The sequence below is a fragment of the Dermochelys coriacea genome, chromosome 11, assembly GCF_009764565.3.
Source record: "Dermochelys coriacea isolate rDerCor1 chromosome 11, rDerCor1.pri.v4, whole genome shotgun sequence".
In the NCBI taxonomy this organism is placed as follows: domain Eukaryota; kingdom Metazoa; phylum Chordata; order Testudines; family Dermochelyidae; genus Dermochelys; species Dermochelys coriacea.
The window spans coordinates 26,013,756-26,037,357 of NC_050078.2; the positions used below are offsets into that span (position 1 = coordinate 26,013,756).

Here is a 23,602-nt window from a genome sequence, read left to right on the forward strand (position 1 = left end):
TCCCCCCTATTTGTGTGATGAATTAATAAAGAATGCATGATTTTGAAACAATAATGACTTTATTGCCTCTGAAAGCAGTGATCGAAGGGGGGAGGTTGGTTGGCTTACAGGTAGAGTGAACCAAGGGGGCGGGTTTTCATCAAGCAGAAACAAACAGAACTGTCACACCGTAGCCTGGCCAGTCATGAAACTGGTTTTCAAAGCTTCTCTGATGCGCAGGGCACCCAGCTATGCTCTTCTAATCACCCTGGTGTCTGGCTGTGCATAATCGGCCACCAAGCGACTTGCCTTAACCTCCCATCCTACCATAAACGTCTCCCCCTTACTCTCACAGATATTGTGGAGCACACAGCAAGCAGCAATAACTATGGGAATATTGATTTTGCTGAGGTCTAACCAAGTCAGTAAACTGCACCAGCAAGCTTTTAAATGTCCAATGCACATTCTACCACCATTCTGCACTTGCTCAGCTTATAGGTGAACAGCTCCTTACTACTGTCCAGGGTGCCTCTGTATGGCGTCATGAGCCATGGCATTAAAGGATAGGCTGGGTCCCCAAGGATAACTATAGGCATTTCAACACCACCAATGGTAATTTTCTGGTCTAGGAAATTTTCTGGTCTGCTTCCTGCAGCTGTTCAAACAGACCACAGTTCCTGAAGATGCGAGCGTCCTGTACCTTTCCTGGCCATCCCACGTTGATATTGGTGAAATGTCCCTTATGATCCACCAGTGCTTGCAGCACCGTTGAAAAAGTACCCCTTGTGGTTTACGTACTCGCTGCAAAAGTGGTCGGGTCCCAAGATAGGGATATGGGTTCTGTCTATCGCCCCACTACAGTTAGGGAATCCCATTGCAGCAAAGCCATCCACTATAACCTGCACATTTCCCAGAGTCACTACCCTTAATAGCAGCAGCTCAGTGATTGCATTGGCTACTTGGATCACAGCAGCCTCACAATAGATTTACCCACTCCAAATTGATTCCCAACTGACGGGTAGCTGTCTGGCATTGCAGGTTCCCAGAGGGCTATCACCACTCGCTTCTCAACTGTGAGGGCTGCTCTCATTTTGGGATTCCTGCGCTTCAGGGCAGGGGAAAGCAAGTCACAAAGTTCCCTGAAAGTGCCCTTATGCATGCGAAAGTTTCGCAGCCATTGGGAATCATCCCAGACCCGCAACACTATGTGGTCCCACCAGTCTGTGCTTGTTTCCCAGGCCCAGAATCAGCGTTCCACTGCATGAACCTGCCCCATTACCACCATGATGTCCAAATTGCCAGGGCCCGCGCTTTGAGAGAAGTCTGTGTCCATGTCCTCATCACTATCATGATTACCCTGTTGTCACCTCCTCACCTGCTTTTGCAGGTTCTGCACATACCGCAGGATAATGTGGAAGGGGTTGACAATGCTCACAACAGCAGCAGTGAACTGAGCGGGCTCCATGCTTGCTGTGGTATGGCGTCTGCAGGAGAGCAGAGTTGCTGTGGAAGCAGTGGATGACGACGGATGCCATGAGAATAGATATTTATACAGAACGATGAGAGGACCTGCAAGGTGGATTCATGGCACCAGGAGAGCAGAGTCGCAGCGGAAGCGGTGGATGATGACGGTTAGCAGTCCTACTGCACTGTCTACTGACAGCAGTATTGCGTCTGCACGGAAAAAAGGCGCGAATCGATTGTCTGCCATTGCTTTCACAGAGGGAAGGGTGACTGATGACGTACCCAAAACCACCCGCGACAATGTTTTTGCCCCATCAGGCATTGGGAGTTCAACCCAGAATTCCAATGGGCAGCGGAGACTGCAGGAACTGTGGGATAGCTACCCACAGTTCAACTATCTGAAAGTCGATGCTAGCCCTGGTACTGTGGACGCACTCCATCAGCTTAATGCGCTTAGTGGGACACACACAATTGACTGTATAAAATCGTTTCCTAAAATCAACTTCTATAAATTCGACCTAATTTTGTAGTGTAGACATACCCTTCAGCTGGATGCTCCCAAGTCTCTTCAACAGTCTCTTTTAGCAAGGGAGATGGTACTTATTTCCTGGTGGCTGCTTTGGCTGGCAGGCGAGTGATCCTTCCCCTCAGGTAAACAGGCAGCTAACCCTTGCCTCTTTGGCAGTCAGCCCCAAACTGAGCCAGGATCTCTCCTCAACACCCATCCTCCCTCACCCCCAACCCACCCCCATCCTGGGATTTGGCGCAGGTATAATGGGGCGGGACTAACTGGGCCAAAGGCTCTCTTTAACCTCTTCTGTGCTGGCAGGTGGTTTCTCTGTGTCATCACAATGACTAAATTAAGGTAAGAGCATTGCAAAATAATTCCTACAGGTCTTGCTTACTTTCAGTATTCCTGTGTGATCCCTGATGATAATTATGGGACTTCATAGAATCATAGAATATCAGGGTTGGAAGGGACCTCAGAAGGTCATCTAGTCCAACCCCCTGCTCAAAGCAGGACCAATACCAACTAAATCATCCACTTGAGCAATTGTATCAAGGAAGGATGGTCCTGGGACTTGGTAGACTGCATTCAATTCCCTATTCTGCCACAGACCACCTGTGTGATGTGAGCAAATTACTTGGTCTCTGTGTCATAGAGCTGTGCAGAGAAAGGCAATTCTATTTTGAGGAGGATTTTGATATTTCGAAATTTCAAATATCTCTGAGAGGGAATGGAGCCTTTGGGCAGCCTGCCTGGCAGATCGCGGACCCTGGAAGCTGAGGAGCCACATAGGTGAGCTGGCATGAAACCAGGCAGGTTTTGCAACCTCCATGGCGGGCTAAGTTCTGTTGGTACTTTAGTGAAATCAGACGGTCTCTGAAGTATTTTGATTTCACCAAATCTACAACATTTCATCAGATATCAGAGGGGTAGCTGTGTTAGTCTGTATCCACACAAACAAATAGGAGTCCGGTGGCACCTTAAGGACTAACAGATTTATTTGGGCCTAAACTTTTGTGAGTAAAAAATCCACTCCATGCAGCTGAAGAAGTGGGTTTTTTTACCCACGAAAGCTTATGTTCAAATAAATCTGTTAGCCTTTAGGGTGCCACCGGACTCCTTGTTGTTTTTATTTCATCAGAATTTTTCCAACCAGCTCTACTCTGTACCTCAGTTCCTCATCTGTAAAAATGGGGATAATAGCACCTCCCTATCTCAGAGGTGTTGTGAGGATAAATACACTAAAGACTGTGAGGTGCACAGATACCACAGCAATGCGTATCACCTTAGATGTACTGCAGAGCAGAATAGGTCCTTAAGTTGGCTAAAACTAGGCAAACTTTAAGATTTACAGGAAACTTTTTTCATTTTATTAGGAAAAGAAATTCCTGCCAGAGGTAGGTAATATAAATCGATGTGTAGGGAATGGGCGGCAAATACTATATTGAATGAGTAATAAAAAAGAAACTTGGCCATTTACATTTTTGTTTGTGAAATTCCTACTTTAACATATTTTCTCACAGCAGTCAAATCATACTTTTCTCTTCAAACTGTTTAATGATAAGGGAATTAATTGGTAAGCAATTTCACTACTCCCTAGTGTAACGGATGTCTTGAGTGATTCATATTAAAGTGACTTTTGACCATGAACTAGACATAGGTCCTATCTGAAAAACTGAAAAATGTGAGTGATTACTATTCCACCTGCTTTTATTTCTGAGAGGATTTTGTATATGCCTCCTGTTTTCATTTCATTACCTGCCTCTGGAATGAAGTGATATTTTTGTTGGTGGTGTAAATGACACAAGCACTCTGACTTGGGTGATACTATTTCTGTATCATTTTACAAAAAGAATTGAAAGAATATTTTTTAGAACTCGATTCAGCACATCAAAATTCAGAGCTCATTTTATATTTGAGTTAGATATCATTAAACTTTGCATTGAGTATGAATTATATATGAGTCAGCAGGATATCAGAATAACAGCATCTAGAAATATGTGCTGAATAGTCATGAAATTAGTAACTTACGTTACCTGTGAAGCATCTCTGTGTCCAGCAGGGAAAATACCTAACTTATATTTATCACGTATTAAAGTGTAAATAGAACTGTTTACAAAACAAAATAAATAGCTACTGTTTGGAAATGTTATTCAATATTCATGACATTTAGCATTCTTCAAATTCAAAGTTTTCAACATTAGAAAAAAAAGTAAAAAGAACAAATAAAAGCAAAAGGACCCAAGAGGTGCCTGCTTAAAATAGGAAGAACCCCAATGAAACCCCCTTGTAATGCAATGAAGAAAGTTCAGCTCAAGTTGCTAAAAGTTCTCCAAGGAGAGACAGTTCGGACATTGGTAGGTTTAACATTCACTGTTAAGGTGTTTTTGAGAAGCCCCAGTAAGAAATCACCAGAGCAAAGGGGAGCAATATTTGGAAAAAAATATTGGTATTAATAATTAGTGAGTAGGTTCTAATGAATTTACCCTATTATTTCAGTTAATTATTATTACTGTGACAAAGTCAGAGCTGACAGCTATAAGAAGAGAGTGTTGGAAGGAAGGTATATCAGTTCTGGAAAGATAAAGGCCCTTTTAACCTATGACCTGAAAAGAGGTTACCTCAGGTTAATCAGAGACACCTGTGTCTAATTAAGGGCCATTGGTAACCTTTAAAAACCACTTCTGGGGGGGGGGGGTGAGAGTGTGGGAAAAAGTAGGGGGAAAAAAAAGTTGCATCAGGGTTATGGGCAGCAAGGAGTAAAGACTTTTGCTAGATAGAGGACTGCTCCCCTCTCTGTAGAGGAAACATTGAGATTACTTCACTTTGGGAATGGGCTAATCACTAGAAGCCAGCATATAAATAAGCAGTGGCAAGAGGAAATGTATCTTTGTTTTGTGCTGTGTTTTTTTTTATTTTATTTTATTTTATTTTGCTTAAGAGAACTACTTGGGCCTATCCTGAGGCCCACTTGGTAAAAGTTAAGTTAACCAAAGTTAAGATCAAAAACCTCCAGAATGGGACTGATTCCAGGTGCCTCCTCCCTGCCAGAGAGAGAGGCTAAGGCTGATGTGGTGAAAGAGGTGCCTTATGACCCTACACATTTTTAAGGACTGCTCTGATACTCATTGAAGTCAATGGAAAGATTTAATAATACTAAAAAAAATTCCCATAAACTTCAGGGAGAATTGAATCGGGCCCTAATATTGTAATGACCTCTTAGGAGGAAATAATGAAACACTGTATAACTGACAGGTTTCAGAGTAGCAGCCGTGTTAGTCTGTATTCGCAAAAAGAAAAGGAGTACTTGTGGCACCTTAGAGACTAACAAATTTATTAGAGCATAAGCTTTCGTGAGCTCTAATAAATTTGTTAGTCTCTAAGGTGCCACAAGTACTCCTTTTCTTTTTGTGTATAACTGATTATATTTTAAAAAAACAAGTTTATAGACATTTCCTTAGAGCATAGCATCTGTGTTCATCCACTGGTTGTTTATTTAGGCTGTTTCACTCTCAGGATAAGTAACTAGGCCCATGCGTCTGGCATAGTTCCCAATGCAAACTACTTACAAAGGTTCCCAAGATCTCAGAAAATTGTCCTTTCCAACACATTGGTCTGAAAGACTTGTCAATGATAAAATACTTACAACTATTGTCAGCCATTGAGGGATTTGGGGTAGCATGGGATTTACACAGTTTTACAGAATGCAGTATCAGGCCACAGATAGTCTGGCCAAAAGCTTTTGGCAGAGTCTAGGCAGTACTGAGTTTCCCAGCAATGTCACGGATCATATCCAAGGGAAGCTGACTTTGTCACTGTAATTATTTCTAAGCTTATCTTATTGCAAAACAAAGCAACTTGAGGACAGGTCTGTTGTATATTTTCCAGTAAAAGTCAAATACAAGAGACCTCCTTTCCCACATCCATGCATGATGAGTTTAAAAAATAATTTGAAATGTTTTTTTACTGATTTGAATAGATATTTTCCCCCCAAAATAATATAATATAGGATACCTGATTCTGATTTCTCTCAAACCAATGTCCTCAGGAAAAACTCCACTGACTTCAGTAGAACTTAGTTATAAAGCCAGTGTAGATGAGATCATCGTCAGGTCTCAGATACTTATGTAATCTTACCTAGGTATCATAGTTATTTATTCCACTCCCATATAGAAGAGAAAATGCTAATTTAAATTTTGGCAAACATAAGAGTATGTTCTAAAAATGAAAATGTATAAAACAAACCACATTATTTCATCTAATTACTTGCCCCATGGCTTATCTAATATAACTAGGTGTGCAAGCACAGGAATGTAGCTAGAGATCCCAATCCTCAGCTGGTGTAAATTGACCTTGCTTCATGAAAGTCAATGGAGTTGCACTGATTTACATCGGCTGAGGATCTGGCTCAGAAAACTTAAGGCCAGAGGTTTTTAGCCATTTTAATCACTATCTGGGGAGAACAGAAGAGCAAAATGAATTTTTTTGGTTGGAAGTGTGCACAGTTCTCTAGCAAGTTGTCACGTGGCACCTATCGTCTCCAAAGTTCATGAACAGACTGCCAGGAGCTTAGCTATGTCTTTCAAATGACTTCCAGAGCTTAGGTGAGGATATAATTTAAATACTTTTCAGAGCCCACAACAATGAAATCTGAGAACAGTTCTTGCTTTCCTAGTTTTATGCTTTGAAGATATATATTCAAGGTCCACTTGAAACACTTTCTGTTTAATAAGGGGTTGTGCTCTTTGTTTGAAATGGATAAAACCGAAGTAGAGTCAGGGACAGATTCTTTGGCCATGCTATGAATACATTTCCCCATACTTGCTACTGTACCTAGCCAGGGGCAGAAATGAGACCTCATTCATGCTGCCTTTGAACCTGCAAAACCAATCACCTAGCCCCTGCCTTTGCAATCAGGAAAAGCTACCAGTAGTCATGGCTTAGCTCTGACTTACCATGTACCTTAGGTGGTGCCTCTGTTATATGTAACTGTCTAATACATAAAGGGCTTAATTGCTCCTTCCAATGAGTCTCCAAGACTGATTTTTTTTCACAGACTGTAATTAAAGTTACAAACTTTAATGAGGTCTGTAACTATCTTTGGAGCAAATACTCACCTGATGCCAGCCATTAAAACCTTTCAATATAATACCTAAACCTACTTGTTTGGCTTTGTTTTCTGTAGTACAGGAGTGGCCAAACCGTGGCTCACGAGCTGCATATGGCTCTTTTATCATTAAAGTGTGGCTTATGGAGCTCCCCACTCAACCCCCATTCTCCACTTACCAGACTGGGGAGGGGAGCTGGAGAGCTCTGCCTTGCAGCAGGCTGGTAGGGTAGGGGCTTCTGCCCAGCAGGGAGGGTGGTCTCGGGGCTTTAGCCCCATGAGGTGTGCCTGCTGGGGCTCGGGGCTTCAGCAGGAGCAGGACTGAAGCCCCAAACCCTGTCAGGTGCCTTCCACAGGTCTGAAGTGCCGACCCCTGGCAAATGCACCCCAGCTCTCAAACTTCTGAGGATTGTTGTATGTGGCTCAGAGGATCAGTAAGTTTGGCCATCCCTGCTATAGTACCTCATGGCATAATAGCCAAATGTTTCTAATGCTAGTAAATCAGAAGGACAATATATGCAAATAGATGCTGAGGTGAGAGTGTTTATTTCATAGCCTGATAGGTAAACTGACTTCTTTAGTGTATTTCCTTTTTGTGGTTTGGTTTTTAAATATTCTTTCCTTCCTTGTTAATATTTCTTTGTTTAATTTAAATGTTAAATAGTTTTAAGTAAATTGATCATATTCTCTTGCCTTGACTAATATTTGACATTTGTTAAGTACCTATGACATTTTGCGGTTCATATTGTTTTCTATTTGTTTGTGACTGGCAATATAACATTAACTAGAAGGTTATCTAATCTCCCATAGGAATGGTATGTATAGGTCTCAATTCACTACCTGATGATAGATAGTCTTTTAAAGGATTAGAATCACACCCTGTTTGCTTCCATGTTTACATTTTTAGCTCTCTGAAAACTGTTTCCTTTTGGAAAAAAGGTGAAACACAGCTTGAAATAGCTTCACTGAACTTGCTCATCCCTCAAATATGAATGAATATCAATCATTTTCTTAATATGTGATTCATCCAAATTGTTTTAATTCCTATATTTTTTCACTTAGATCCCTTTCTAAGTGACTGCAGCAGTAAGGTACTATATGCAAATATTTCATATTGTGTATTCCAAGATGAGAAAAGTATACTGGAGACACTTCAAGGGACGGGGAGGAGAGAGGACTATATAGTGCATTAAAAAACAGAGGGGCCCAATTTACCACTGGGTTATGCCAACTTCTGCTAGTAAAACCCAACATATGGAGTCCCTTGAAGGGAAACCCAACATGATGCTGTATGACTGAAACATGACCATTTATATCACTGGTATTGCCACTATTAGTGGTGGATTGGTGTAATCCCAGAACAGCCGATTGGCCCTCTGGTCCCACTTAAACCAGTATCAGGACCAGGAAGCAGTCTGAACAACTGAATTCTACCTTGCTCTGGACTGTGTACCTTGTGCTTCCTGCTATCCACTGCTACTTCTCCAACTTGATTTCTTGGCATTCTGATCTGGCTTGACTCCTGGCATCTAACCTCTTGTTCCTAATTTCTAGATTCTCTCTTACCTCTGACCCCCTGATATCCTGATGCAGCCTGACTCTCTGGTTTCCAAATCATGGTTTTGATCTCCAGTTTGTTACCCGCCTCTGACCTCCCAGTATCCCAACCCAGCCGACCCTTGACTCCTATGTAGTGACTGTGGATTCTGGCTCCAACTACTAGGTCTGGCTGCCCATGACCTGGCTGTGACAGTGGGTCTGAGCCTCCTTGTATGCCATTTCTTCAGAGTGTGAGGGGCTGTTCTGCACAGACCCGTGGACTCTGCTTTTTTCAATCTCTGTTGAGTGCATGGGTGTGCACACCTCCTATGACAGAGCACCCTGAGGAACAAAACCTTTCTATGTTACTGATTATTTAGGAATCCTTGTCATAGTTCTATGTGTGTTTTGGGGTTGGAAGAAACTCTAGCTTGTGTTGTTCCTAAAGTTCGGGACCTGCATTTCACACATGCTAGGTAAACCTGACTAGCGGGGGCACTGCAGAGCAGTCACACCCTTTGACTTTACCAATCACTGAAGTGATTCAGTTCAATCAGGTTTCCCTTCTTTGCTGTCTTAATAGCAACAGCCCTTTTAAAAATACATGTATAAGCCACATAAACCAAAATCAGAACCTTGCATAATCCTAGCCAAACCCACAAATCAAACTGAAATTGCAGTTTTGTGGAAGGTCAGCTTAATTGCTGTCATCAAATACCACAGTTTTCTATCCCCATTTCTACTTCTTCCCTTAACCCCCATTACTGCTGTAATCCATGACAACATTCCTGACCTTCCGACAAGTAAGACTGGCACCCAGCTGACTTGCTAGTATCTTTGCTGGGGGTTCATTGCTTTCCTCATTTATCCCTGGATCTTGCGCCTATAACTGGAAGACATGGAGGAGGAAAGCTCATGGGCCTTCTAGGAGGGAGGTGTTAGGTTTGCAAAGTTTGAATGCATATCTTTTCTTGAGCTGAAATGCCAAACCATTAGGGGTTCACTCAGCACAACTTCTTATGTAGTTCTATCATACCGGAGGGGTTAGGGGGTATCCCAGACGATGTGCCTATGAATATGTAAAGGGTGTGGATATTGTGAAGAAGAATTTAAATAGAACTAGTGGGGAACTTACAGTCTACTTCTATCTGCATCTCCCTGGGGTTCTTCTCTGCAAACTCATTTATTAGTTGATACTTATGCAAGGGCATTTAGTAGTGCATGGTCAAAACTGGTACATGTATGCCTAGGAAAAGATAATGCTGAAAGTCTACTGACAATCTTTGGTAAATAAACCTAACATTAATTTTCTGTTCCACATTTAAAAAGTCTTCATACATACAGACCGAAATCAGATATGCCAACTGTGTTTAGGAATTACCTTTAAAATCTGCGTGCATAGCGAACTTTCTCTGGTCATTTCACATAGGAGGTTGGACAACTATTACAAGACTGTGCCCAGTGCAATCTTGTCCCTATACTTCCTCCCCCATTCTCAGAAAACTATCATGTGGCGTACGGATAGAGCAGAAAGGGAAGCCAGATGCCTCTTGAATCAAATGTGGGCATGGAGAAATGGTTATTTTCCTTACAAGCTTCATGCTAAAGTTATTGGACAGAAATTATATCGTTGCTTCACTTAAAAACAAAAAAGACTCTGTTGTTAAACAATTCATAGTAAACCTAATGGTGGCCTGGAAATCCATGTCTTCAGTATTGAGTGGTTTTAGCAAGCCATAGTTGATCATTCTTTTGAGGATGCAGCATGTCAATCAGCACAAAGTGGTTTCAGTGTGTTTCAAACTATCACACATTTTCTTTTGTGGTGCCGCAAAATGAATCCTTGACAAAACGATTTACTGACCATGACAGTCACTATCTAACTGGGAGTCTGCTTGGACATCTCTTTCAAACTGACTGATTCCCTGCAGCATTTAAAACAGAACAAACATTTTTGCTAGTAAATGTAAAAATATCTTGACAAGATCAACTACCTTATTTTAACTCCTTGAGCACTTGCACATTGGTCCATTTCATGACCGGAGTTTTGCTGCAGTGTGCAAATATTGGTAGGACCTGCATCCATTTGGCGCATATCTAGAGGGTATTAAAAGTGCCAGTTTTTGGTATGTGTTGTGTATGAAGCTTTGAAAGTTTGAGCAATGTACTAAAACCCCACCACCCCTTGACTCCTAACTTCAATCATTGAGTTGTGGGGAGAGGGAACATTTGATAATATGCTGACAGATATTTTCACTTACTTCAGGTTTTGAAAGTTTAATTTATTTTAAAATGTGAAAATACAAGTGTACCTGAAGATCTGGGTTTAACATGTGACTCAAAGAGGAAATATTTTTATTATTTGTATTACAGTAATGCCCAGGGGCTTTCTTGATCTCAACTGAGATCTCATGGGAGGAGGCATTGTACAAACCCAAAGTGTGTCCCTGCCCCAAGGAATATTATACTCTAAAAAGACAAGACAAGAGACAAAGGGTGGTGGTGTGGGGGGAAAGGGGAAAAAGCACACAGGCATTAATATTTATGCATCAACTCCCATTGCAGCCAATAGGAGTTAGGCACTTACATACCTTTGTGAATATGACCTGAAATGACTTGTCTAAGGTCACACACTAGGTCAGCAGGAGAGCCAGGAATAGAACAGCTGTCTCCTGATCCCCAGGCCAGTGCCCTAGTCACTTATTCATGGAGAACTACGTTTCTCATCCCTTGAACCTGGCTATACAGCTTTCTGTGTAATTTTTGTAAGTCCCTCTGAAGGCTGTTTCTGCAATGCTGTCCACAGTGAATTAGATTGACATGTATAAAGAAACAACATATAGGGATTTCTTTTAGCTCCTAATCTGTGTCTGCCTGTCCATCTGTCCTCAAGCTCTGTGGCAGAAACAGGCTCTTCTTGAATGTCTGGAAATAGTAATAAATTATCAGACACTTTGTCTTTCAAGCTAATTTGTGATTATTTGCATTTTATTAACCTAAAATAGAAATAAGTGATCCCTATCAAGGGAAGCAATAATCTCCTTAGAATAGCTCCATAGCTATTCTCCACAGCTGTACATAAAGCTAAGCCTACAACTGTTCTATCGGCCAGCAGCCATGGAGTCTGCATTTCTGCTGGATAAGACCCCTAGGGTCTTAGTGAACAATAGGTTTCTGACAGTTTGTGGGTAGAATCTCCACTGAATGTCTTTGCAGCACTTTCTAGTCAATAGTATTTTAAGATCTAGGTGAGCTATTTCCTACCCAATGTGACAATTGTTCGTGGACAGGAAAGAAAAGCAGTCTTCTAATTTTTGAAATGCAGCAGTTTGTTTAATTGTGTTATGTCATGCCATTTGTTATGTCATGTCAGATGCAACATGTTATACTGTGGCAAAATATAACATGACAGAACATTTTACTGGGAAATTGGAAGGCTATTATTTTTGCTAATGGAAAAAATATACTGTAATATTTTAAAAGTGAAAATTACAATACAGAAGTGCATCCTTTTCCTTCCTATCAAAAATAAAAACATTCCTTTAAAGATCAGATAAGGACCAGTCCATGGGAGAGGGAAATACTTTTGCTAAGTAAGTTCTTATTTTAACCCCTCTTAGATACCTATGATTATTTGAATATTGTATAAAAACGCTGAGTTACTTTTGCTTTAAAAATATTTCAGTAGACATTTTGGACGTTAACTTGCTGCAAGGCTTTGTGCAAGTCGCCTAACTTTTCTGTGATTCAATTTCCTCATCTGTAAAATGGACAGGATAATTATTTCAGAGGGGTGTCATGAAATTCAATTAATGTTTGTAAAGTGTTTGGAGATGCAGGGATGGAAATTTCTATTGAATTACAAAATATTACTCATGTTATTTTGGTTACTTTTGCAAATTTTACCATTATTTTTGCAAATAAATCCACATGGGGCTCTATCTGGCTGCCACACCTTTAAATTATCCATGTTTCCTTGAATACAAGGACTACTCTCTTTAAGGTGGGCAACTGTCATCAGTTTTCCTTATTAATGGGGAAAATGAGTTGCAGACAGGGGAACTGATTTGCCTGAGGTCACGCAACAGGTCAGTGAAAAAGCTCTCCTAACTCCCAGTGGATAACCAGATACTTCACAGGTATTTTGGGGACACATCACCCTTTGCCGAGAATGGTTTAGCTAGAAACAAATCATGACAACTTACTGCTAGGAAAGCTGTAGAGCAAATTGCAATGCCATTTTGTTACCACCCAGGTTGTGGTCTATGAAAATGTGGGAAGAGTCATGAGAAGCCTAAGTACTCTAGTCTAAATGCAATATTGCCAATCCCAAACATTCAAAACTCATGAGATATGCCCCAAACTATAAGATTTTTTTAAAAAAATTATGTACCATTTTTTTATTTGCCTTCTATTTCAGGAACCTTTTAAGATTCACATTTATTCTTTTCTCTGCAATCATGAGGGCATGAATCCAGGAGCTGGGGCTTTAAGAAAAACACCAAATAATGAGCTACCAGCTCGCATAACTTTAGTACACATAAGACTGACTAACATTGTAAACCCTGGTCTTCTCTGAGGAAAAGGGGTAAAGATTTGGATAATGGACTGACGTATGCCATGGCTCCTCTGGTCACACGGGTTGGATTGCAGTTCTGTGCTTCTTTCTCTATGTGCTATCCATGTATTTTTTTTTCACAGGTTTCAGAGTAGCAGCCGTGTTAGTCTGTATTCGCAAAAAGAAAAGGAGTACTTGTGGCACCTTAGAGACTAACAAATTTATTAGAGCATAAGCTTTCGTGAGCTACAGCTCACTTCATCGGATGCATTTGGTGGAAAAAACAGAGGAGAGATTTATATACACACACACAGAGAACATGAAACAATGGGTTTATCATACACACTGTAAGGAGAGTGATCACTTAAGATAAGCCATCACCAACAGCCGGGGGGGGGAAGGAGGAAAACCTTTCATGGTGACAAGCAGGTAGGCTAATTCCAGCAGTTAACAAGAATATCAGAGGAACAGTGGGGGGTGGGGTGGGAGGGAGAAATACCATGGGGAAATAGTTTTACTTTGTGTAATGACTCATCCATTCCCAGTCTCTATTCAAGCCTAAGTTAATTGTATCCAGTTTGCAAATTAATTCCAATTCAGCAGTCTCTCGTTGGAGTCTGTTTTTGAAGCTTTTTTGTTGAAGTATAGCCACTCTTAGGTCTGTGATCGAGTGACCAGAGAGATTGAAGTGTTCTCCAACTGGTTTTTGAATGTTATAATTCTTGACGTCTGATTTGTGTCCATTCATTCTTTTACGTAGAGACTGTCCAGTTTGGCCAATGTACATGGCAGAGGGGCATTGCTGGCACATGATGGCATATATCACATTGGTAGATGCGCAGGTGAACGAGCCTCTGATAGTGTGGCTGATGTGATTAGGCCCTATGATGGTATCCCCTGAATAGATATGTGGACAGAGTTGGCAACGGGCTTTGTTGCAAGGATAGGTTCCTGGGTTAGTGGTTCTGTTGTGTGGTGTGTGGTTGCTGGTGAGTATTTGCTTCAGATTGGGGGGCTGTCTGTAAGCAAGGACTGGTCTGTCTCCCAAGATCTGAGAGAGCGATGGCTCGTCCTTCAGGATAGGTTGTCGATCCTTGATGATGCGTTGGAGGGGTTTTAGTTGGGGGCTGAAGGTGATGGCTAGTGGCGTTCTGTTGTTTTCTTTGTTGGGCCTGTCCTGTAGTAGGTGACTTCTGGGTACTCTTCTGGCTCTGTCAATCTGTTTCTTCACTTCAGCAGGTGGGTACTGTAGTTGTAGGAATGCATGATAGAGATCTTGTAGGTGTTTGTCTCTGTCTGAGGGGTTGGAGCAAATGCGGTTATATCGTAGCGCTTGGCTGTAGACAATGGATCGAGTGGTATGATCTGGATGAAAGCTAGAGGCATGTAGGTAGGAATAGCGGTCAGTAGGTTTCCGATATAGGGTGGTGTTTATGTGACCATCGCTTATTAGCACCGTAGTGTCCAGGAAGTGGATCTCTTGTGTGGACTGGTCCAGGCTGAGGTTGATGGTGGGATGGAAATTGTTGAAATCATGGTGGAATTCCTCAAGAGCTTCTTTTCCATGGGTCCAGATGATGAAGATGTCATCAATGTAGCGCAAGTAGAGTAGGGGCATTAGGGAACGAGAGCTGAGGAAGCGTTGTTCTAAGTCAGCCATAAAAATGTTGGCATACTGTGGGGCCATGCGGGTACCCATCGCAGTGCCGCTGATTTGAAGGTATACATTGTCACCAAATGTGAAATAGTTATGGGTCAGGACAAAGTCACAAAGTTCTGCCACCAGGTTAGCCGTGACAGTATCGGGGATACTGTTCCTGACGGCTTGTAGTCCATCTTTGTGTGGAATGTTGGTGTAGAGGGCTTCTACATCCATAGTGGCTAGGATGGTGTTTTTAGGAAGATCACCAATGGACTGTAGTTTCCTCAGGAAATCGGTGGTGTCTCGAAGATAGCTGGGAGTGCTGGTAACGAAGGGCCTGAGGAGGGAGTCTACATAGCCAGACAATCCTGCTGTCAGGGTGCCAATGCCTGAGATGATGGGGCGTCCAGGATTTCCAGGTTTATGGATCTTGGGTAGCAGATAGAATACCCCAGGTCCTGGCTCCAGGGGTGTGTCTGTGCGGATTTGTTCTTGTGCTTTTTCAGGGAGTTTCTTGAGCAAATGCTGTAGTTTCTTTTGGTAACTCTCAGTGGGATCAGAGGGTAATGGCTTGTAGAAAGTGGTGTTGGAGAGCTGCCTAGTAGCCTCTTGTTCATACTCTGACCTATTCATGATGACGACAGCACCTCCTTTGTCAGCCTTTTTGATTATGATGTCAGAGTTGTTTCTGAGGCTGTGGATGGCACTGTGTTCTGCACGGCTGAGGTTATGGGGTAAGCGATGCTGCTTTTCCACAATTTCAGCTCGTGCACGTCGGCGGAAGCAGTCTATGTAGAAATCCAGGCTGCTGTTTCGACCTTCAGGAGGAGTCCACCTAGAATCCTTCTTTTTGTAGTGTTGGCAGGAAGGTCTCTGTGGGTTAATATGTTGGTCAGAGGTGTTTTGGAAATATTCCTTGAGTCTGAGACGTCGAAAATAGGATTCTAGGTCACCACAGAACTGTATCATGTTCGTGGGGGTGGAGGGGCAAAAGGAGAGGCCCCGAGATAGGACAGATTCTTCTGCTGGGCTAAGAGTATAGTTGGATAGATTAACAATATTGCTGGGTGGGTTACGGGAACCATTGTTGTGGCCCCTTGTGGCATATAGTAGTTTAGATAGCTTAGTGTCCTTTTTCTTTTGTAGAGAATCAAAGTGTGTTTTGTAAATGGCTTGTCTAGTTTTTGTAAAGTCCAGCCACGAGGAAGTTTGTGTGGAAGGTTGGTTCTTTATGAGAGTATCCAGTTTTGAGAGCTCATTCTTAATCTTTCCCTGTTTGCTGTAGAGGATGTTGATCAGGTGGTTCCGCAGTTTCCTTGAGAGTGTGTGGCACAAGCTGTCAGCATAGTCTGTGTGGTATGTAGATTGTAATGGATTTTTTACCTTCAGTCCTTTCGGTATGATGTCCATCTGTTTGCATTTGGAGAGGAAGATGATGTCTGTCTGTATCTGTGCGAGTTTTTTCATGAAGTTGACAGATTTCCACTCTATACGGCTAAATTCAGTGCCTTGCATAATCACAGGTTTCAGAGTAGCAGCCGTGTTAGTCTGTATTCGCAAAAAGAAAAGGAGTACTTGTGGCACCTTAGAGACTAACAAATTTATTAGAGCATAAGCTTTCGTGAGCTACAGCTCACTTCATCGGATGCATTTGGTGGAAAAAACAGAGGAGAGATTTATATACACACACACAGAGAACATGAAACAATGGGTTTATCATACACACTGTAAGGAGAGTGATCACTTAAGATAAGCCATCACCAACAGCAGGGGGGGGAAGGAGGAAAACCTTTCATGGTGACAAGCAGGTACGCTAATTCCAGCAGTTAACAAGAATATCAGAGGAACAGTGGGGGGTGGGGTGGGAGGGAGAAATACCATGGGGAAATAGTTTTACTTTGTGTAATGACTCATCCATTCCCAGTCTCTATTCAAGCCTAAGTTAATTGTATCCAGTTTGCAAATTAATTCCAATTCAGCAGTCTCTCGTTGGAGTCTGTTTTTGAAGCTTTTTTGTTGAAGTATAGCCACTCTTAGGTCTGTGATCGAGTGACCAGAGAGATTGAAGTGTTCTCCAACTGGTTTTTGAATGTTATAATTCTTGACGTCTGATTTGTGTCCATTCATTCTTTTACGTAGAGACTGTCCAGTTTGGCCAATGTACATGGCAGAGGGGCATTGCTGGCACATGATGGCATATATCACATTGGTAGATGCGCAGGTGAACGAGCCTCTGATAGTGTGGCTGATGTGATTAGGCCCTATGATGGTGTCCCCTGAATAGATATGTGGACAGAGTTGGCAACGGGCTTTGTTGCAAGGATAGGTTCCTGGGTTAGTGGTTCTGTTGTGTGGTGTGTGGTTGCTGGTGAGTATTTGCTTCAGATTGGGGGGCTGTCTGTAAGCAAGGACTGGTCTGTCTCCCAAGATCTGAGAGAGCGATGGCTCGTCCTTCAGGATTATTTGTATATGCTTCTTTTTTGCTGCTGGATGGTAAACTTTTGTGATTTTAAGTTTAATCATAAGGGTGCATAGAGCTTTCTCTATGGGTGTTTCTTATTACTTAAATCTCAATAAACGATTTTTTTAAAAAAACACATTGGCTTCATATGGCAATATAGTATGTTACCAAATAGGAAACAGAGCAGCCAATAAAATGACATAATTGGTACTGCAGGAGCCTTATATCTTTTTTTCTGCCCTAAAATATAAATGTTAGCTAAACAACATTGTCTAACATTGGCAGCAACTGTCTTTTAGTTCTGAGTTTGTACAGCACCTAGCACAATGGGCTCCTGTTCCATGACTGAGGCTTTTATAAGGCTATGAGAATAATAAAGATAAATTATGTATGCTTTACTGTAGACGGAGACATTCAAACACATTAGTGCTGTATCTAATCCCCATCTTGCTTTTTGGAGAGCAATGGTTATTTTCTGCCATTTCAATATTGACTAGATAGCTAAGTCTTATTGAATATTCTTATGCCTATTCTTGTAGCTTTGTGATCACTGATGAAGTCCAGCATCAGACACCACCCAAACCACCCATGATACTGTACAAAGCTGAATTACATGCAAAGCAGTTAGTGCTGGAAAAACAGGACTATATGCAGTATTCACTAGTTAACTTATCACTAGCAATTCTGTGTTGGAAAGAGTTAGCATGAAGTTTTTAATATAAAAAGAGCTGACTAAATCCCTCTTAAACTAGCCAAGCTTTCTCATTTAAGATCATTTAATCAGATTTCCAAAGCCATAAAAGGTGGCCCCTTTTGTTATAAACTCTGTAGCCTTAAAATACTGGCTTCCTATCCTAGAAGATAAATAAGTTCTTTATCTACAGCTGACAGCATCCAATAATCAAGATATTTCTTAGTGAAGTTGTGTTAATCCAGAAAATACCCAACACATTAAATGGACTCTTATAGAAAGAGCTCTCCAGATTTTATATTTTAGCTGTTCAGTTTTGCTAAGGGCAGCATGAGTAATGATTGCCCTAACTGCAGAATAAGGATAGCCATTTATTCTATATTCTGGGTCTGACACTTTTAAAAGGCCACCATCACCTCCTGAGCACCTCCTGGTGGTTGAGTGTTGCTCTGTTGTGGTTTGCCTCAGTTTCTCCCTTGATGTGGTAAGAATCAGGTCACTTTAACAGCCTGGTCAAAGAGAAGCCAAACACTCTACTTTACAGCAGTAGATCTCCATTTAATAAGGCCTTCTGAAAAAGGCACTTGCACAGTGGTTTAAAGGCTCTTACCTCAGAGCTCAGGCAAAACTTAAAAATCCCAAAATAAAAGTCTCTGAGTTCCAACAGCAGCTCCTTCTGCTATAAGGGCTCAGACTTCTCGGCTGCCTGGAGAGGACTGCAATCCTTCCCTTACTTGCGCAAGGTCTGCCCCTGGCCAGAGGGGTTTGCATTTTCTTTTCTTTCTCTTTAGTTTCTCTCAATCTCTCTCATCTACTTATCCAATTAACCATCCACACAGGTGGATCTGGGTTGGCTTAGTCTCTTTAGCGGAGCCTGTCAGAGGGAGGCTGGTGCCTGACCTCTTCAGAGAGCCAGCCCTAGTGGCAGATACATTTAGGCACTTGAATCCTAGAAAACAGTCAAGACTAAAACTGGATTCTATCCTATAGCTATATTCCTTAGAATCACTTATTGGTGAGTAGATAAAAATATTTGATTTAAGCTTACAAATCAATTTTACTCCAATAAATTAATATGCATTAGTATTCAATACAGGAGTGTTTCTTGTGGGTTATTACTAGATCTGGGCAAATAATGCATTTTGCGGTTTGCTGGCAGTTTTAAAAAATAATCTTTTTGGGTCAAACCTAAAACAACCACAAAATTTAAAAAAATGTTAGTGAATTGAAAAGCCAAAAAAAAATTCAAATTGAAATGTTTTGGCATTACTGACAGGAAAAATTTTAAATCAAAACATTTTGAGCCAAAAAAAATCTGTTTTGACTTCCGGGTCTTTTGACAAAAGCAAGCAAATGATTCACAACAAGGGCAGAGGGAGTAATATCTCCCTCCTAATGAGCTTTAGCTTAGTGATTAGGGTACTCACCTAGCATATTAGAGACCTGCATTCAATCTTCCCCTCTGCTTGATGAGGAGAAAGGATTTGAACTTGGGTGCCTACCATTGAAGGAAAGTACCTCAGTCACTGGTCTATGGAAAAAAGTAGCAAATTTTATTTGAGTAAACCTACAATAGTAAGTCCCTGTGCTACTTAAGCAGTAGTGGAACTGAATATATCCCTTTGCATCTGAGAAAAACAACAGAACACAGAGTAGAACCTGGATGTATTAAAACATAATGCCATATGATGGCATCACTGGGTGATTTCACACAGCACATCTAAACAGGAATATGAACACAAAGGGAAGAAATAGCTGAAGCCCCTAATCAGATAGCCATGACAAAAAAGCTGTATTTTTTTTTATTATTTTTTGTGTGTGTGTTGGCCCAGATTCCTACTGTTGTTATTTTTATGTCTGGTTTTCCCATACACTTCACTTTAGTTCCCCAGTCATCTGGTAAGCTTCTGAACAGAAGCTAAGGTCTGTTTTAACTGTAAGCTGTAATGTTTCTTTGACAGTTTCAAGAGTATTTTTTGTTTCTAAATGTTAGATTTCTTGTCTTCATATAGTTCACAATCAAAAAGGGAAAGGAGGTTATTTAGCTTCTAAGATCTTCTTAGCAGATGTATTGCTTTGGATACTGATATGAATGGGTGCACAGTCTGAAAACTTTAGTGCAGGAGCTTATATTTATTTTCTTTATCAAGCAAAAAGAAATAATGTAGACTAGAAGGTGTGGAAGTGAGAAAAAAAATGGCACCTTTTTTCCCTCCTGAGACTCATGTCAGTTAGCAGCCCTTCACTTGTTGTTGGTGAAGGAAGAGGAGACTATATATTTATCTCTTCAAATGCTATCCCAAGATTCCACGCAGTGTGTTCTAGAATCATTATCACTCCTGTTTTGCTATATTTGTTGAACTGCAACAGCCCTATGTTCTAACTTTCTCCATGGAGTTTTCTTCCTTCATATTGATGGATACATATCACAAAGCTAATTAATTTATATAGTATCTATTTGTGTAGTATAAGATAGCATTGTGCATACAAGGACAAACCTGGACTTTTCTCTAAAATTGTCTAAAATTGGTTCACCTCCTAATAATGAGCATATATCAGTCTCATTAGCAAACATCTTTCTGGATGACCAATACAATGACCATTCCAAAGGCATGCTGATAAAACTCTTATGCCACACACTCATGTACTTATGTCCACGGAGGAATGCATTCCAGGAGGTGGCAGGATGAAGCAGCTTATATTGAAGTTCTCTGTACCATACACTGGGGACAAAATCCTACCTGAGTGTTATTCCAGGTTCAGCCACTGCCTTGCTGTATGACAGGTTTCAGAGTAGCAGCCGTGTTAGTCTGTATTCGCAAAAAGAAAAGGAGTACCCGTGGCACCTTAGAGACTAACAAATTTATTAGAGCATAAGCTTTCGTGAGCTACAGCTCACTTCATCGGATGCATTTGGTGGAAAAAGCAGAGGAGAGATTTATATACACACACACAGAGAACATGAAACAATGGGTTTATCATACACACTGTAGGAGAGTGATCACTTAAGATAAGCCATCACCAGCAGCAGGGGGGGGGAAGGAGGAAAACCTTTCATGGTGACAAGCAAGGTAGGCTAATTCCAGCAGTTAACAAGAATATCAGAGGAACAGTGGGGGGTGGTGGGTGGGAGGGAGAAATACCATGGGGAAATAGTTTTACTTTGTGTAATGACTCATCCATTCCCAGTCTCTATTCAAGCCTAAGTTAATTGTATCCAGTTTGCAAATTAATTCCAATTCAGCAGTCTCTCGTTGGAGTCTGTTTTTGAAGCTTTTTTGTTGAAGTATAGCCACTCTTAGGTCTGTGATCGAGTGACCAGAGAGATTGAAGTGTTCTCCAACTGGTTTTTGAATGTTATAATTCTTGACGTCTGATTTGTGTCCATTCATTCTTTTACGTAGAGACTGTCCAGTTTGGCCAATGTACATGGCAGAGGGGCATTGCTGGCACATGATGGCATATATCACATTGGTAGATGCGCAGGTGAACGAGCCTCTGATAGTGTGGCTGATGTGATTAGGCCCTATGATGGTATCCCCTGAATAGATATGTGGACAGAGTTGGCAACGGGCTTTGTTGCAAGGATAGGTTCCTGGGTTAGTGGTTCTGTTGTGTGGTGTGTGGTTGCTGGTGAGTATTTGCTTCAGATTGGGGGGCTGTCTGTAAGCAAGGACTGGTCTGTCTCCCAAGATCTGTGAGAGTGATGGGTCGTCCTTCAGGATAGGTTGTCGATCCTTGATGATGCGTTGGAGAGGTTTTAGTTGGGGGCTGAAGGTGATGGCTAGTGGCGTTCTGTTGTTTTCTTTGTTGGGCCTGTCCTGTAGTAGGTGACTTCTGGGTACTCTTCTGGCTCTGTCAATCTGTTTCTTCACTTCAGCAGGTGGGTATTGTAGTTGTAGGAATGCATGATAGAGATCTTGTAGTTGTTTGTCTCTGTCTGAGGGGTTGGAGCAAATGCGGTTATATTGTAGCGCTTGGCTGTAGACAATGGATCGAGTGGTATGATCTGGATGAAAGCTAGAGGCATGTAGGTAGGAATAGCGGTCAGTAGGTTTCCGATATAGGGTGGTGTTTATGTGACCATCGCTTATTAGCACCGTAGTGTCCAGGAAGTGGATCTCTTGTGTGGACTGGTCCAGGCTGAGGTTGATGGTGGGATGGAAATTGTTGAAATCATGGTGGAATTCCTCAAGAGCTTCTTTTCCATGGGTCCAGATGATGAAGATGTCATCAATGTAGCGCAAATAGAGTAGGGGCATTAGGGGACGAGAGCTGAGGAAGCGTTGTTCTAAGTCAGCCATAAAAATGTTGGCATACTGTGGGGCCATGCGGGTACCCATCGCACTGCCGCTGATTTGAAGGTATACATTTTCACCAAATGTGAAATAGTTATGGGTCAGGACAAAGTCACAAAGTTCAGCCACCAGGTTAGCCGTGACAGTATCGGGGATACTGTTCCTGACGGCTCGTAGTCCATCTTTGTGTGGAATGTTGGTGTAGAGGGCTTCTACATCCATAGTGGCTAGGATGGTGTTTTTAGGAAGATCACCAATGGACTGTAGTTTCCTCAGGAAGTCAGTGATGTCTCGAAGATAGCTGGGAGTGCTGGTAACGAAGGGCCTGAGGAGGGAGTCTACATAGCCAGACAATCCTGCTGTCAGGGTGCCAATGCCTGAGATGATGGGGCGTCCAGGATTTCCAGGTTTATGGATCTTGGGTAGCAGATAGAATACCCCAGGTCGGGGCTCCAGGGGTGTGTCTGTGCGGATTTGTTCTTGTGCTTTTTCAGGGAGTTTCTTGAGCAAATGCTGTAGTTTCTTTTGGTAACTCTCAGTGGGATCAGAAGGTAATGGCTTGTAGAAAGTGGTGTTGGAGAGCTGCCTAGTAGCCTCTTGTTCATACTCCGACCTATTCATGATGACGACAGCACCTCCTTTGTCAGCCTTTTTGATTATGATGTCAGAGTTGTTTCTGAGGCTGTGGATGGCACTGTGTTCTGCATGGCTGAGGTTATGGGGTAAGCGATGCTGCTTTTCCACAATTTCAGCTCGTGCACGTCGGCGGAAGCAGTCTATGTAGAAATCCAGGCTGCTGTTTCGACCTTCAGGAGGAGTCCACCCAGAATCTTTCTTTTTGTAGTGTTGGCAGGAAGGTCTCTGTGGGTTAATATGTTGGTCAGAGGTGTGTTGGAAATATTCCTTGAGTCTGAGACGTCGAAAATAGGATTCTAGGTCACCACAGAACTGTATCATGTTCGTGGGGGTGGAGGGGCAAAAGGAGAGGCCCCGAGATAGGACAGATTCTTCTGCTGGGCTAAGAGTATAGTTGGATAGATTAACAATATTGCTGGGTGGGTTACGGGAACCATTGTTGTGGCCCCTTGTGGCATATAGTAGTTTAGATAGCTTAGTGTCCTTTTTCTTTTGTAGAGAATCAAAGTGTGTTTTGTAAATGGCTTGTCTAGTTTTTGTAAAGTCCAGCCACGAGGAAGTTTGTGTGGAAGGTTGGTTCTTGATGAGAGTATCCAGTTTTGAGAGCTCATTCTTAATCTTTCCCTGTTTGCTGTAGAGGATGTTGATCAGGTGGTTCCGCAGTTTCTTTGAGAGTGTGTAGCACAAGCTGTCAGCATAGTCTGTGTGGTATGTAGATT

General features: G+C 41.9%; 1 long non-coding RNA gene across 1 annotated transcript in view; it reads right to left on the bottom strand.

Annotated features, from left to right (window-relative positions):
* Window positions 1–18,781, bottom strand: part of LOC122458014 — a 52,197-nt gene extending 33,416 nt beyond the window's left edge. Inside the window, exon 1 of the long non-coding RNA XR_006277830.1 lies at window positions 18,560–18,781. This is a non-coding gene — a long non-coding RNA (uncharacterized LOC122458014). The remainder of the gene's footprint in view (window positions 1–18,559) is intronic.
* Window positions 18,782–23,602: the final 4,821 nt, after the last annotated feature.